This window comes from Chiloscyllium plagiosum, unplaced genomic scaffold (genome assembly GCF_037043375.1).
Source record: "Chiloscyllium plagiosum isolate Xiang-an unplaced genomic scaffold, Cpla_swu_hap1 HiC_scaffold_13, whole genome shotgun sequence".
NCBI classification, from domain to species: domain Eukaryota; kingdom Metazoa; phylum Chordata; class Chondrichthyes; order Orectolobiformes; family Hemiscylliidae; genus Chiloscyllium; species Chiloscyllium plagiosum.
In genome coordinates this window covers 87803674-87820971 of record NW_028270151.1, presented here as the reverse complement: position 1 = coordinate 87820971, position 17298 = coordinate 87803674, and the positions used below count along the sequence as shown (strand labels likewise).

Here is a 17298-nt window from a genome sequence, read left to right as displayed (position 1 = left end):
TGATATTGCGGCTCTGGAACTCAATCCCTCTACGAATGAAACCTGACACACCGTGTGCCTTCTTAACAGCACTATCCACCTGGGTGGCAACTTTCAGGGATCTATGTACATGGACTCCAAGATCCCTCTGCACATCTACACTACCAAGAATCTTTCCATTGACCCAGTACTCTGCCTTCCTGTTATTTTTCCCAAAGTGCATCACCTCACATTTATCTGCATTGAACTCCATTTGCCACCTCTCAGCCCAATTCTGCAGTTTATACAAGTCCCCCTGCAACCTGTCACATTCTTCCAAACTGTCCACTACTCCACCAACTTTAGTGTCGTCTGCAAATTTACTAACCCATTCACCTATGCCTGCGTCTAAGTCATTTATAAAAATGACAAACAGCAGTAGTCCCATACAGATCCTTGTGGCACACCACTAATAACCGGACTCCAGGCTGAATATTTTCCATCAACCACCATTCGCTGCCTTCTTTCAGAAAGCCAGTTTCTAATCCAATGTTGCTTGGTGTGGAGGGAAGGTCTATGAGGAAAGGCTGAGGGACTTGAGACTGTTTTCATTCGAGAGAAGAAGGTTGAGAGGTGACTTAATTGAGACATAGAAGATAATTAGAGGGTTAGATCAAGTGGACAGTGAGAGCCTTTTTCATTGGATGGTGATGGTTAGCATTAGGGGACATAGCTTTAAGTTGAGGGGTGATAGATATAGGACAGATTTCAGTGGTAGTTTCTTTACTCAGAGATTAGTAGGGGCGTGGAACGGCCTGCCTGCAACAGTAGTAGACTCGCCAACTTTAAGGGCATTTAAATGGTCATTGGATAGACATATGGATGAGAATGGAATAGTGTCGGTTAGATGGGCTTCACATTGATCGGCACGACATTGAGGGCCAAAGGGCCTGTACTGTGTCGTAACATCGCATGTTCTATTTTCTAAACTTTTAGCCAGAAGACCCTCAGTTCCTTCATTTGATCATTAATGAATAAAATGAGAAGTTGTGGTCCCAACACTGAGCCTTATAGAACACCACTTGTCATCAGAGTAAGGACCATTTACCCCCACTCTCTGCTTTCTCTACCACACATTACCACAGGGAGCTGTAAAAATGTTTAATCAGCCAGGGAATCAAAGGTTATGAGGAATAGGCAGGAGAGTGCTGTTGAGCATGGTCAGATCAGCAATGATCTCATTGAGTAGAAGAGCAGTGTTGCTGAGTTGAATGGCCTAATTCATCTCTTATGGTCTTCCCATCTTTCTTGACATTACTCCCACCACATCAGAGAGGAGGAAAATCAATACTTTAAGTGAATAGACTTCATCAAATTTGACCCATGTGCTGAACATTATGATTTATTGGATCAGTAAGCTTTTCTTGTCAATAGCAGGTTTAACTAATAAATAAAACATTGGCAAGGCTGCTCTAAGCTCGAGTGTGCAATGTGAGAACTCCAGGACATTACTCTCCATAACAAGAGGTTGAGAAGGAGGATCTTATCTAGCAACCTTAGGTAGTCCAGGAATTGAACTCACACTGTTGGTATCGCTCTACAAACTCACTGTCCTGCCAATTAGGCTAACTGACCCTCATTGTCAATGATAATCATCGTTAGATGGGGATTCCATGATGGTATAGTCATTGATTATTATGGGGTAAAAGTTAGACTCTGTCAGTTAGTTGTTCATTGCCAGACACACATGTTGCAACTGTTACTTGCTGCTTATCAACCTGATCCTGAGTATTGTCCAGATCTTGTTGCATTTGAACATGAACTGTTGCAGTATCTGAGAAGTTGAAAATAGTGCTGAACATTGCGCAATTATCAGCAAACATTCCCACCTCTGACCCTATGATGGGGGGAAGGACGTTGATGATGCAGCTGAAGATGGATGGGCCTAGGACACTACCCTGAGAAACTCATGCATAACTATCTTGGAGCTGAGCTGACTGACCTCCAACAACCACAACCACCTTCCTATGTGCCAGATATGACTCCAACCATCAGAGAGTTTGAGCCTGATACCTACTCATTCCAGTTTTCCTCAGGCTCCTTGATGCCACACTTGGTCGAATGTGGCCTTGATGTCAAAGTCTGTCACTCTCACCTCACCTCAAGAATTAGCTCATTTTGTTTGTTTTCTCAGATTCCTATCGACTCAGATGGGACTCAGAGTTTCTCACTGCAGGTTTCGAAGTCTTTGACTTGCTGTTCCAGCCACTGTATTTATATGCCTAGTCCAATTCAGTTGTTGGTCTATGATAATTGCCCAGATGTTCATAGTGGAGATTTAATTATGGTAATGGCATTGAATTATCAAAGTTATTCTATGACTCCGTGACTATATGAAGAACATGAAGGATTTTTTTTTCTTTACCTTGACATTTTATTCTAGTTATAGAGTCATAGGGTTGTAGAAATGCACAGCATGGAAACAGTCCCTTCGGTCCGACCCGTCCATGCCGACCAGATATCCCAACCCAATCTAGTCCCACCTACCAGCACCCAGCCCATATCCCTCCAAACCCTTCCTATTCATATACCCATCCAAATGCCTCTCAAATGTTGCAATTGTACCAGCCTCCACCACATCCTCTGGCAGCTCATTCCATACACATATCACCCTCTGCATGAAAAAGTTGCCCCTTAGGTCTCTTTTATATCTTTCCCCCCCTCACCCTAAACCTATGCCCTCTAGTTCTGGACTCCCCGACCTCAGGGAAAAGACTTTGTCTATTTATCCTATCCATGCCCCTCATAATTTTGTAAACCTCTATAAGGTCACCTCTCAGCCTCCGATGCTCCAGGGAAAACAGCCCCAGCCTGTTCAGCCTCTCCCTGTAGCTCAGATCCTCCGACCCTGGCAACATCCTTGTAAATCTTTTCTGAACCTTTTCAAGTTTCACAACATCTTTCCGATAGAAAAGAGACCAGAATTGCACGCAATATTCCAACAGTGGCCTAACCAATGTCCTGTACAGCCGCAACATGACCTCCCAATTCCTGTACTCAATACTCTGACCAATAAAGGAAAGCATACCAAATGCCTTCTTCACTATCCTATCAACTTGCGACTCTACTTTCAAGGAGCTATGAACCTGCACTCCAAGGTCTCTTTGTTCAGCAACACTCCCTAGGACTTTACCATTAAGTGTATACGTCCTGCTAAGACGTGCTTTCCCAAAATGCAGCACCTTGCATTTATCCGAATTAAACTCCATCTGCCACTTCTCAGCCCATTGCACATCTGGTCCAGATCCTGTTGTAATCTGAGGTAACCCTCTTCGCTGTCCACTACACCTCCAATTTTGGTGTCATCTGCAAACTTACTAACTGTACCTCTTATGATCGTATCCAAAACATTTATGTAAATGACAAAAAGTAGAGGACCCAGAACCGATCCTTGTGGCACTCCACTGGTCACAGGCCTCCAGTCTGAAAAATAACCCTCCACCACCACCCTCTGTCTTCTACCTGTGAGCCAGTTCTGTATCCAAATGGCTAGTTCTTCCTGTATTCCATGATATCTAACCTTTCTAATCAGTCTCCCATGGGGAACCTTGTCGAACGCCTTACTGAAGTCCATATAGATCACATCTACTGCTCTGCCCTCTTCAATCTTCTTTGTTACCTCTTCAAAAACCTCAATCAAGTTTGTGAGACATGATTTCCCACGCACAAAGCCATGTTGACTATTCTGAATCAGTCCTTGCCTTTCCAAATAGATGTACATCCTGTCCCTCAGGATTCCCTCCAAAAACTTGCCTACCACTGAGGTCAGGCTCATTGGTCTATAGTTCCCTGGCTCGTCTTTACCCACCCTTCTTAAACACGGGCACCTCGTTTACCAGGGAATGTGCCATGATCTTTTTCAGAATTCACAGTACTAACAACTCGTCCACTGGCCTTGAAATTTTGACCAGCCCATCCAACGTCCACAATCAGATTGTCAGGAATGTCATTCATTGAAATGCAGTCAAATCCTCATTATCTGGTTTATGCAAGGATTGGGATTGGACAGTTAATCAAATGTTAGCAGTCAGCAGAGAGTTACAAATATTTATGGCATGAATTTTCAAAGAATAAACTACACAATACAGTCATAGAGATGTGCAGCATATACAATGGCACTTCAGCTCATTGTATCCATTGCCAGTCAGAAAAAGACACTTCTCTATTCTAATCCCATTTTCCAGTTTTGGCATCCCAAGTGTACATCTAGATACTTCTTCAATGCTTTGAGGGTTTCTGCCTCTATTGCCCTTACAAGCGGTGAGTTCCAGATTCCCACCATTCTCTGGGTGAAAATGCTTTTCCTCACTTCCCCTCTAAACCTTCTTCCCCTTCCCTCTATCTATGCCCCTTGTCATTGATCCATCCATCAAGGGGAAATATTTCTTCCTGTCAACTCTGTCTATGCTCCTCATTATTTTATATATTTCAATCATGTCCCTTATCAATCTCCGCTGTTCTGAGGAAAACAACCCCAGTCTGTCCGGGCTCTCTTCATAACTGAAACTCTCCTGCCCAGGCAACATCCTGGTAAATCTCTTCTGCACCCTGTACAGTGCGGTCATATACATCCTATAATGTTGCTTCCAGAACTGGACACAATGCTTCAGCTGTGGCCTAACCAATGTTATATACAGTTCCAGCATCATCTCCCTGCGTTTAAACTCAATACCTCAGCTAATAAAGGCAAATAACCCAGAGGTCTTCTTAACCACTTTATCCGCCTGTCCTGATACCTTAAAGGACCACTTATCCTCAGTGTTTCCCAGGGTCTTACTGATCAGCATGTATTCCCTTGCCTTATTTACCCTTCCCAAGCACATCATTTACAATTATCTGGATTCAGTTGCATTTGCCATTGATCAGCCCATCTGGTGAGCCTGTCTATATCCTGTTGTAGTGTAAGGCTATCTTCCTCACTGTTTACCACCCTGCCAATTTTTGTATCATATGGGAACTTACAAAATAACCCTGTTATATTCATATTTAAGTCATGTATGTAAACCACAAACATCAAGGGCCCCAACACAGACTCCTGTGGGATCCCACTGAACACAGTCTTCCGGCCTGAAAACCTACCCTCAACCATCCCTCTCTGCTTCCTGTCACCTCAACAAATTTTGTATCCAATTTACCAAATTTCCTTAGATTCCTTGGCCTGTCTTTGCTGTTAGCCTCCCGTGTGGGACACTAACAAAAGCCTTGCTGAAGCCCAAGTTGACTACGTCAAAAGCATTCACAAACCTGGTTGCCTGTTTAAAAAATGCAGTCAGGTTTGCCAGACGTGACCTCCCTTTAACAAAAACTATGATGACCACCTTTAATTAATCCTTTCCTCTCTAAATGTAGATTAATTCCGTCCTTCAGAATTGCTTCCAATAGTTACTGCACCACTAAGGTTAGGCTGATTGGACTGTAGTTTCCTGGTTTGTCCCTTGCTCCCTTCTTATATAAAGTTACCACATTGGCTGTCTTCCAGTCCTCTGGAACTCTCTGTGGCCAGAGGGGAATTGAAAATCATTGCAAGCACACCTGCTTTTTCCTCCCTTGCCTCACTCAATAGCCTGGGTGCATTTCATCCAGCCCTGGAGATTATCTACTTTTAAGTCTTACCAGACCACTCTCTACGGTAATGTATGTAAGTGTTTCATAGACCTTCTCCCTGATGTTATACCCACCTCTCACAGGAGCACACTTATACTCAAAGTATTCTTTTAGGACCCTACCTACATCCTGTTCCTCCAAGCACAAATTAATACAGTGGCCCTTAATGGGCCCTATTCTTTTCCTTGTTATCCTATTGCCCTTAATGTATCTGCAAAACAACTTTGGAGTTCTGAACAAGGGTCACTAATTCTGCTTTCTCTCCACAGATGCTGCCAAGCCTGTTGAGTTTTTCCAGCAACTTATTCTTGAATTTAGTATTTTCCTTTATTTTACCTGTCAGGTGTACAAAGCTGAGAACAGTATACAATTTAATTCTAATCTTCAAGAGTGTCTTGAACATACATGAAACATAAAAGAATATTTCAGAGAGGACCACAAGAGGAAGTGACCCTCAACATCTCGAACATGTATCCCTCTAGATGTAGACTGTTTCAAACAAAATAAAAGAAACAATAACAAATTGCATTTACAGATATTTTCTAATCTACTCGTTCAGACATGTTACAACACACTCTGGAACAGGTGAGAGTTGAACTCAAAGCTTCCGGTCAGAGATAGAGACACTATCACTGTATCACAAGGTTCCTCTGTAGATGTAGAAGTCACAGGGATGTTGGCCCTGTATTCATTCCTGGACACTTTGTTGAATAATTCCCTGATGTCCACGATTCAATACGCCTTCTGCCATTTTCTTCATGAACATTGTGTGCTGAATGTCCAATGGCACAGCCTCTTGTGCAGAATAACAAGTCAGCCTTTCACCAAATTCAGTTAGAGACAAGAAAATCTGCAGATACTGGAATCCAAGGTAGACAGACAGGAGGCTGGAGGAACACAGCGAGCCATGCAGCATCAGGAGGTGGAGAAGTCAACGTTTCGGGCGTAACACTTCTTCAGGACTTCTTTTACCAAATTCAATCAACGTATCAAAAGGTCAGCAGCTTAAGACCAAATTTTTTTTTTTCCTCTCCATTATCTTTTGGCAAATTTCGCTACCTTGTCGTTCTCTCTTTAAGTGCATACAATAGAATTTATTGTCTGGGTCATTAATTCTATTTACAGTATTCAGCTATTTATCTACTGCTTGTAGTATACTACTCTCACGTCATTGCAGCGTTCCTTTAGAATACAAAAACTTCTTTATAACTTTCCACAATTATAGCATCACTACAGCACAGAAACAGACCCTTTGGCCCAACCCCCCCCCCCCCATGCTGATCAGATCTTGTTTCTCAACAGCGATGCCTCCTCAAGGTTAAAGTTCACCAGGGAAGAGAGTGAAATTGCTGCAGAATGGAGACTTGATTTTGGGATGAATTCCTGGGGTTATTCTGAACACTGGGCAAGTTGAAAGTTTAGTGTTAGATTACGACAGGTTGACACTAAACATCACTGTTTGGTCACTCCAAGGGAGATCCCATACTCACACACGGAACAGGTCAAGACAGCAATGGAAATCCAGCACAAACAAGAAATTATCACAGCAGTTTGTGGGTGGCACGGTGGCGGAGACCCGGGTTCAATTCCCGCCTCAGGCGACTGACTGTGCGGAGTTTGCACGTTCTCCCCGTGTCTGCGTGGGTTTCCTCCCACAGTCCAAAGATGGTCAGGTGAATTGACCATGCTAAATTGCCCATAGTGTTAGGTAAGGGGTTGCGCTTCGGCGGGTCGGTGTGGACTTGTTGGGCTGAAGGGCCTGTTTTCACACTGTAATGTAATGTAATCTAATCTAATCAGTTCCCACATGATCACAGTCCCTGAAGCTAACAACCAGTTTGGAGATCTGCGAAGTGTCAGCACTTTCCAGTATAGGTTTTCAATTATAATTGCAGTTGATGCATCTACAACAGGACAAGGAGAAGTCTTGCTGCAGGTCCAGGAAGAGGGCAAGGGATGGCCAGTGCATTATGCTTCAATAACTCTAACTAAAACAGAGAAGTGATGTTCCACGATTGAAAAGGAGGCTTTGGCTCTCACATGAACACGTGAGAAATTCTCAGATTGTTTCTCTTCTCAGTATGGGAAGGAATTGCGATGAGTCCATTTCAAATTCAATGTTTTTAAATAAAAATTATGCGGTATGATTAAGTCAGAATCTGGAGGACGAAACGAAGTTACAAGACACTTGATCCAAATGACAGGCTGAAGAGCTGAAAGCAGAATATATGTAATAACCTAGTGCTGAGAATGTTCTTCCAGCAAAAAGCATCTAACCATGGCAGATATTTATTGTGTCAAGCATTGTTAACTTACCATTATTTATTGCTAAGTCATACCAAAAGGCCTGATGGAGGATTTTGTTTTTTAAAATGCTCCAAAGCTATCTGGGTATAGCAAATTGTCAAGCAAGATCCTAAAAGACTTTCTGGTAGTCAAAAGATTGCCAATTCCATGGTGTTATGATCCCAAATGATCATAATACTGGACAAACCAGGTGCCAAAGTCATACCTGGCTTGATGTTCATGCGGTTTTGTATTCACTGGTGGGCTGGTGAACATTGCTGGCTCGGCCAGTATTTATTGCCTCTCCTAGATTCCCTTGAGAAGGAGCTGTCGTCTTGAACCCGTGCAGTTCATTGAATCTTTGTAATTGGTTAAGGTAATGGTTAGTCACTGAAAAATATTCACATGAGGCTGGAGGTGTTCTTTAACAATGGAACATATGTTTATTACACAAAAAAGGAACAATGAAAGATAGTTAAAACAAACGTAACCATGACCATCAAACCTGGGGATCAACCCTGGTTCAATGGAGAGTGAAGGAGGACATGCCAGGAGCTGATCCAGGCAAACCTAAAAATGAGGTGCCAACCTGGTGAAGCTACCAAACAGTAGCTACTTGCATGCGAAATAGCACAAGTAGCAAGTGAAAGACAGAGCCAAGTGGTCCCTCAACCAGCGAATCAGATCTAAGCTTTGCAGTGCTGCCACATTCAGTCACGAATCATGGTGGACAATTAAACAGCTCACTGGTGGAGGAATCTCCACAAATATCCCTAGTCTCAATGATGGAAAAGCCCAACACATCAGTGTAAAAAATAAGGCTGAAGCATTCACTGCAATCTTCAGCTTGAAGTGCTGAGTGAATGATCCATCTCGGCCTCCTTCGATGGTCCCCAGCCGTCAGACAGTTCGATTCACTCCACATGATATCAAAAAACAGTTGAAGGTAGTGCAAACACTTTGGGTTCTGACAGCATTCTGGCAACAGAGAACTCGAGAACTTGCTGCTCCTTAGCCAAGCTGTTCCAATGCAGTTACAGTGCTGCCATGTACATTACAATGTGAAAAATTTCCCATGTAGTTCCATACATAAAAAGCAGGACAAGTCCAATCCAGCCTATTACCATCCTTTCAGTCTACTCTCGATCATCAAGTGATGGAAGGTGTCATCAACAGTGCTGTCAAGCAGACCTGCTCAGCAATAACCTGCTCGGTGATGCCCAGTTTGGGTTCCACCAGGGCCACTCAGCTCCTGACCTCATTACCCTCATTACTCTGTAACCCTTAATCCCCTTACCAATTAAGAAGCCATCAATCTCTGTCTGAAATACACTCAATAACTTGGCCTCCACAGCCACCTGTGGCAATGAGTTCCATCGATTTACTACCCCCTTGACTGAAGAAATCCATCCTCATATCATTCTGAAGGGTTGTCCTCTCTCTCTGAAGCTGTGCCCTCAGGTCCTAGTCTCACCTACGAATGGAAACATCTTCCCCATGTCCAATTATCCAGATTTCTCCGTGTCCTGTATATTTCAATCACATCCCACTTCATCCTTCTAAACTCTATTGAGTGCAGACCCAGAGTCCCAAACTACTCCTCATATGATAAGCCCTTCATCTCCAGATCATTCTGGTAAGCCTCCTCTGGATGTCCTCCAACAACAACACATCATTCCTTAAATATGGGGCCGAAAACTGCTCACAATATTACAAATGCAGTGTGACCAAAGCCTTATACAAACTTATACATCCTCAGCAGTACATCTCTGATCTTGTATTCTCGCCTTCTTGAAATGAATGCCAACATTGCATTTGCCTTCCTAACAGTCAACTGTACCTATACATTAACTTTAAAAGAATCCTGAACTAGGATTCCCAAGACCATTTGTGCTTCAAATTGGAGAAGCCTTTCTCCATTTAGAAAATAGTCTATGCCTCTTTTCTTCATACAAAAGTGTATAACCTCACACTTTCTCAGATTGTATTGCTTCTGCCAATTCTTTGCCCATTTTCTTAGCCTTCCAAAGCCTTCTGCAGCTCCCTGCTTCCTCAACACTACCTGTCCCTCCACTTATCTTTGTATCATCTACAAACTTTGAAACAATGCTCTCAGTTTGTTTATATATATTGTGAATGTATAACGTGAATCGTTGTGGTCCCAACATCAAACTCTGTGGAACTCCACTAGTCACCAGCTACCATCCTGAAAAAGATCCTTTTATCCCCGCTCTTTGTCTTCTGCCAGTCAGCCAATCCTCTACCCATGCCAGTGCCTTGCACCTAACATCATGGGATCTTATCTTAATTAGCAGCCTCCTGTGCAGCACCTTGACAAAAGCTTTTGCAAAATCCAAATACAACATGTCCACTTGCTGTCTGCTGTCTAACTTGCGTGTTACCTCCTCAAAGACTTATAAGAGATTTGTCAAATATGACCTCTCTTGTCAAAGCACAACAACAGTTTAAAAGGGAGAAGAACAGACAAAGGAAGCAGATGGTGAGGACAGTGCAGGAGAGAGAGAGAGAGAGAGAGAGAGAGAGAGAAAGAAAATGTGCACAGTTACCGCCTTTGCTGTTTGAATTCATGTATCGCTGGACATCAGAGTGCATCTGGGAAAATTAACAAACAGTAAAATTCACAACTAATCTTGAAGGAACTGTTGGGCAAAGTTCACAGCACAGAATCAGGTAAGTTAATTATTGTTTTAAGTCTGTCCAAGAGAAAAGCTGCAGTAGTGAGTACAGTGGATTATTTCTTGATTATATGTTTTTGGAGATCAGTCTCTTGATTAAACTTAAAATATAAGCCATAACTATTAACTTAACCTGGGGCAGTGTTTGTAGAGGAATAAGACGGTGTTAATTTCTGGGTCTGTAGATTGTGAAGGAGCAAAAATGGCCTTTGCAGTGATATGTACTTCTTATCAGATGTGGGAGTTTAAAGAGAGTTTAAGAGTTTATGGCGGATTATATCAGCCATAAATGCTGTTGGATGCGAATCTTATCAGATCGAGTGGATTGGTTGGAGAGACAGATAGAAGCGATGAGGAATTTGCAACAGCAACAGTATGTGATGGATGGCAGTTATAGGAAGGGGGGAAAGTCTCAGATACAGTCACATAGATGGGTTAACTCCAGGAAGGGTGAAAGAGGTCGGCACCTAGGGCAAGAGTGTTTTGTGGATATACCCATTTCAAACAAGTATGCTGTTTTGGAAAATGTAGGGGGTGATGGATTCTCAGGGGAGCGTAGCACAAACAGTCAAGTTTCTGATGTAGAGACTGGCTCTAATGCAACGAGGGAGTACGTTGGCTTCCAAGAGATCAATTGTGTTAGGGGATTCCGTAGTCCGAGCTACAGACAGATGTTTCTGTGGTTGGAGAGAAAAAGCAGAATAGTGTGTTGTTTCCCTGGTGCCAGGATGAAGGATGTCTCAGAGAGGGTGCAGAATGTTCTCACGGGGGAGAGGGGCCAGCAAGAAGTCATTGTCCACATTGGAACCAATGATTAAGGAAGGGAAAAGGTTGAGATTCTGAAGGGAGATTACAGAGAGTTGGGCAGAAATTTAAAAAGGAGGTCCTCAAGGGTAGTAATATCTGGATTACTCCCAGTGTTACAAGCTAATGAGGGCAGGAATAGGAAGATAGAGCAGATGAATGCATGGCTGAGGAGCTGGTGTATGGGAGAAGGATTCACATTTTTGGATCATTGGAATCTCTTTTGGGGTAGAAGTGACCTGTACAAGAAGGACAGATTGCAGCTAAATTGGAAGGGGACTAATATAATGGCAGGGTAATTTGGTAGAACTGCTTGGGAGGATTTAAACTAGTAAGGTGGGGGGGGGGGGGGCGTGGTGGTGGTGGGACCCATGGAGATAGTGAGGAAAGAGATTGATCTGAGACGGGTACAGCTAAAAACAGAAGTGAGTCGAACAGTCAGGGCAGGCAGGGACAAGGTAGGACTAATAAATTAAACTGCATTCATTTCAATGCAAGGGGCCTAACAGGGAAGGCAGATGAATTCAGAGCATGGTTAGGAACATGGGACTGGGATATCATAGCAATTATGGAAGCATGGGTCAGGGATGGACAGGACTGGAAGCTTAATGCTCCAGGATACAAATGCTACAGGAAGGATAGAAAGGGAGGCAAGAGAGGAGGGAGAGTGGCATTTTTGATAAGGGATAGCATTACATCTGTGCTGAGGGAGGATACTCTCAGAAATACATCCAGGGAAGTTACTTGGGTGGAACTGAGAAATAAGAAAGGGATGATCACCTTATTGGGATTGTATTATAGACCCCCTCATAGTCAGAGGGAAATTGAAAAACAAACTTGTAAGGAGATCTCAGTTATCTGTAAGAATAATAGAGTAGTTATGGCAGGGAATTTTAACTTTCCAAACATCGACTGGGACTGCCATTGTGTTAAAGGTTTAGATGGAGAGGAAATTCTTAAGTGTGTACAAGACAATCTTTTGATTCAGTATGTGGATGTACCTACTAGAGAAGGTGCAAAACGTGACCTACTCTTGGGAAATAAGGCAGGGCAGGTGACTGAGGTGTCAGTGGGGGAGCACTTTGGGCCAGCGACCATAATTCTGTTCATTTTAAAATAGTGATGGAAAAGGATAGACCAGATCTAAAAGCTGAAGTCATAAATTGGAGAAAGGCCAATTTTTACGGTATTAGGCAAGAACTTTCGAAAGCTGATTGGAGGCAGATGTCGCAGGTAAAGGGACGTCTGGAAAATGGGATGAGTATAAAGGAAGTAGGAGTATACTTAAGAGGGAAATCAGGAGGGCAAAACGGGGGCATGAGATAGCTTTGGCAAATCGAATTAAGGAGAATTCAAAGGGTTTTTACAAATATATTAAGGACAATAGAGTAACTAGGGAGAGAATAGGGCCCCTCAAAGATCAGCAAGATGGCCTTTGAGTGGAGCCACAGAAAATGGGGGAGATACTAAATGAATATTTTGCATCAGTATTTACTGTGGAAAAGGATATGGAAGATATAAACTGTAGGGAAATAGATGGTGACATCTTGCAAAATGTCCAGATTACAGAGGAGGAAGTGCTGGGTGTCTTGAAATGGTTAAAAGCGGATAAATCCCCAGGACCTGATCAGGTGCACCCAAGAACTCTGTGGGATGCTAGAGAAGTGATTGCTGGGTCTCTTGCTGAGATATTTGTATCATCGAAAGTCAGAGGTGAGGTGCTGGAAGACTGGAGGTTGTCAAACGTTGTGCCACGCTTTAAGAAGTGCAGTAAAGACAAGTCATGGAGACTGATTAGCAAGGTTAGATCTCATGGAATACAGGGAGAACTAGCCATTTGGATACAGAACTGGCTCAAAGGTAGAAGACAGAGAGTAGTGGTGGTGGAGGGTTGTTTTTCAGACTGGAGGCCTGTGACCAGTGGAGTGCCACAAGGATCGGTGCTGGGCCCTCTACTTTGTGTCATTTACATAAATGATTTGGATGCGAGCATAAGAGGTATAGTTAGTAAGTTTGCAGGTGACACCAGAATTGGAGGTGTAGTGGACAGCGAAGAGGGTTACCTCAGATTACAACAGGATCTGGACCAGATGGGCCAATGGGCTGAGAAGTGGCAGATGGAGTTTAATTCAGATAAATGCGAGGTGCTGTTTTTTGGGAAAGCACATCTGGACAGGACTTATACACTTATTGGTAAGGTCCTAGGGAGTGTTGCTGAACAAAGAGAACTTGGTGTGCAGGTTCCTAGCTCCTTGAAAGTGGAGTTGCAGGTAGATAGGATAGTGAAGAAGGCGTTTGGTATGCTTTCCTTTATTGGTCAGAGTTTTCAGTACAGGAGTTGGGACTGAAAGGACATTGTTTGCGGCTGAAAGGACATTGGTTAGGCCACTGTTGGAATATTGTGTGCAATTCTGGTCTCCTTCCTATTGGAAAGCTGTTGTGAATCTTGAAAGGGTTCAGAAAAGATTTACAAGGATGTTGCCAGAGTTGGAGGATCTGAGCTACAGGGAGAGGCTGAATAGGCTGGGGCTGTTTTCCCTGGAGCATCGGAGGCTGAGGAGTGACCTGATAGCAGTTTATAAAGTTATGAGGGGCATGGATAGGATAAAAGACAAAGTCTTTTCCCTGGGGTGGGGGAGTCCAGAACTAGAGGGCATAGGTTTAGGGTGAGAGGGGAAAGATATAGAAGATACCTAAGGGGCAACTTTTTCATGCAGAGGGTGGTATGTGTATGGAATGAGCTGCCAGAGGATGTGGTAGAGGCTGGTACAATCGCAACATTTAAGAGACGTTTGGATGGGTAAATGAATAGGAAGGGTTTGGAGGGATATGGGCCGGGTGCTGGCAGGTTGGGACTAGATTGGGTTGGGATATCTGGTCGGTATGGACGGGTGGGACCAAAGGGTCTGTTTCCATGCTGTACATCTCTATGACTCTATGACTCTACTTATTCTAGAAATTCTAGACTCTGCTGAGCCCTCCCCACATTTAACTTTTTTCCATAATTTTTCATGCCACTCATATCACCACTGCCCTTCGCTGACTATTTAGTTTAAAACCCTACTTTATGCCATTCACCAGGACTGTGGTCCCAGCATGATTCAGGTAGAGACCATCCCATCGGAACAACTCCCTCCTACTCCAGCACTGGTGTCAATGTCCCACGAATTCAAATCTGTTTCTCTCACGCCAATCTTTGAGCCATGCATTTACCTCTAATCTTGTTGACTCTGTGCCAATTCGCTTGTGGGTCAGGTCGTTAGATGGAGGTTACTACCTCTTGTCCCTGCTTTCTAATTTAGCCTCTAGCTGCTCATATTCCCTCAGCAGAACCTTTTTCTTCTTTCTATCTATATCGTTGATACCTACATGGACCACAACAACTGGATCTTTCCCCTCCCACCTCAAGTCCTTCTACAGGCCAGATGAGATATCCTGAGCCCAGGCACCAGGCAGGCAACACAGCCTTCAGGATTCTTGATCCTGGCCACCAAGAACAGTCCCCCTTGTCTATACTATCCCCAATTACAATGGCATTTCTCTTTTCTCCCTGCTCCTGATTGCCTCCCTGTACCATGGCGCTATGGTCAGTTTGCACGACCTCCCTAAAGCTCCGACAGTTGCCCACATAGGGAGTGAGAATCTTCAACCTGTTCCATAAACTCAAGGGCTACGGCTCCTTCAGCACTACCTTCCGGATCTCTGCACCTGCCTTGCTCACAGTTACACCCTCCTGTCCTGAGCATTGAGTGAATTCAAAGTGGTTAATCTAAGGGGTGGGACTGCCTCCTTAAATAGTGTCCAGGTAACTCTCCTCTGCCCTGATGTGTCACAGTGTTTGAAACTCAGACTCCAGCTTATCAACTCTAAGCCAGAGTTCCTCAAGTAACCAACACTTGCTGCAGGTAGTCACTCATTACCACAATAGGGTCCACCTGCTCCCACATCGTGCAGGGACAACGTTTCCCCAGGCCAGGCATCTCCAATTTAAATTGTTTAATTTAATTTTTAGAAATTTGTACTGGTCCTTTTGCTTGTAGCCTATACATTTTTCCCCTATTTACCTTGTTATGGACCAGGCCAGATCCCCTCAAAATGTTTTAAGAAGGTAGCCCAGACTCTACATTTTCTTATATTAAAGGCAGATGTGAAGTGGAGTGATGCAGCTGCTCAAACCACTCAGCTTTAAACAAAACAGAAATTATTTAAACACTATGGTTGAAACATGAACAAAAGGAAGTAGAATTTAGAATAACTTAACTATTTGAAAACCCAACTGTTCTATCGCAACTTAATGAAGGAGCTGTTCCAATCCCCGCAACATCCCAGAAACACACCCCTTGGCAAAAGGTAAATTCAAACACAGGGGCTCAACAGGCTGGAGGGATTTCAGAGAGGAAGTCCAGGCAAGACCTCTATTGAAGCGTGGGACCTCTTTTCACTGTAGTTGCTCCTCTAGCTTCCCAGCAGTTTTTCTGACTCCTTGCGAAAACCGAACATAGAAAAATCCCTGAAGTGGGAAAACTGGCCACTCCACTTTCATTGTGCCAATGTTTTTGAAAAAAAAAATCAAAAGGCCTCCTCTGATTGTTGACTTAGGCAGTTTTGGTCAGCCATTTCGGCACCACTGCCTTTACAACCCCACTTGAAAATAAACCAAGGACAATAAAACCTTGTTAAAGGGGCAGCATCGTCACAACTTTCATCCTTAAAGTATCCTATAATGGTCAAATTCGTATTTATCACCAACCAATGATCTTTCAGTTTACCTGTAAAGTTACAGTTTTGTGATGAGCCCATGATCCTGGGCTTCAATGTGTCCTGTTTTAAAAAAAATACAATCTATGAACCAAAAAAAACAAGCAAAAAGCACCTCTTCCCATCTGCACTGAATTCCCAAGCTGCCCCCAAATTCCCTGAACAATATACTCGCTTGGATTTGATCTCTCTGGATCACTCTGGATTTGATCTCTGAGTGATCTCTGAGTGTATGAAGCTGAATAAAGGAAAGTTCATTGATGAAGCAGCTGAAGACAGTAGGGCCAAGGACGTTACCCTGACAAACATCTGCAGAGATGTCTTGGAGTTGTGGTGACTGACCTCCAAGGACCACAATGAGTTTCCATTGTTAGAAATCACACAACACCAGGTTATAGTCCAACAGGTTTATTTGAAATCACAAGCTTTTAGAGCACTGCTCCTTCGTCAGGCGAAGACAGTGTTCCAAAAGCTTGTGATTTCAGATAAACCTGTTGGACTATAACCTGGTGTTGTGCGATTTCCAATAGAATGTCCACCCCAGTCCAACACCAGCACCTCCACATCATAGAGTAATAGATTCATAGAGATGTTTTTCCAAATGGAGAAAGGTGACAATGGTGTTCCACAGAGATCAGTGCTGGGGCCACTGTTGGTTGTAATATACATAGATGATCTGGAAGAGGGCATTGGTGGTCTGATCAGTAAGTTTGCAGATGACACTAAGATTGGTGGAGTAGCAGAAAGCATAGGGGACTGTCAAAGAATATAGATAGACGGAGTTGGACGGAGAAATGGCAGATAGTTTTCAATCCAGGCAAATGTGAGGTGATGCATTTTGGGAAGTATAATTCTAGAGTGAACTATACTGTAAATGGAAGAGCCTTGGGAAAAGCTGATGAGCAGAGAGATCTGGGAGTTCAGGTCCATTGTACTCTGAAGGTGGTTGCACAGGTGGATAGAATGGTCAATAAGGCATATGGTATGCTTGTCTTCATCGGACAGATATTGAGTATAAGAGCTGGTAGATCATGTTAAAATTGTACAAGACTTTGGTTCGGCCGCATTTAGAATACCGTGTACAGTTCTGGTCGCCACATTACCAAAAAGATGTGGACATTTTGGAGAGGGT

At 43.4% G+C, this 17298-nt stretch overlaps 1 protein-coding gene across 9 annotated transcripts in view; it reads left to right on the top strand.

Annotated features, from left to right (window-relative positions):
• Nucleotides 1-17298, top strand: part of LOC148148371 (uncharacterized) — an 83017-nt gene that overhangs the window by 30053 nt on the left and 35666 nt on the right. For 2 of the 9 annotated variants that reach the window (XR_015759247.1, XR_015759243.1), the window contains exon 3: nt 5966-6618. The exons of 6 other annotated variants lie outside the window; for them this stretch is intronic. The gene's annotated coding sequence lies outside the window, so the exon portion shown is untranslated. Of the gene's footprint in view, nt 1-5965; nt 6619-7517; nt 7670-17298 lie in introns of those variants that run through there. One more of the 9 variants, XR_015759244.1, reaches the window with a different exon arrangement.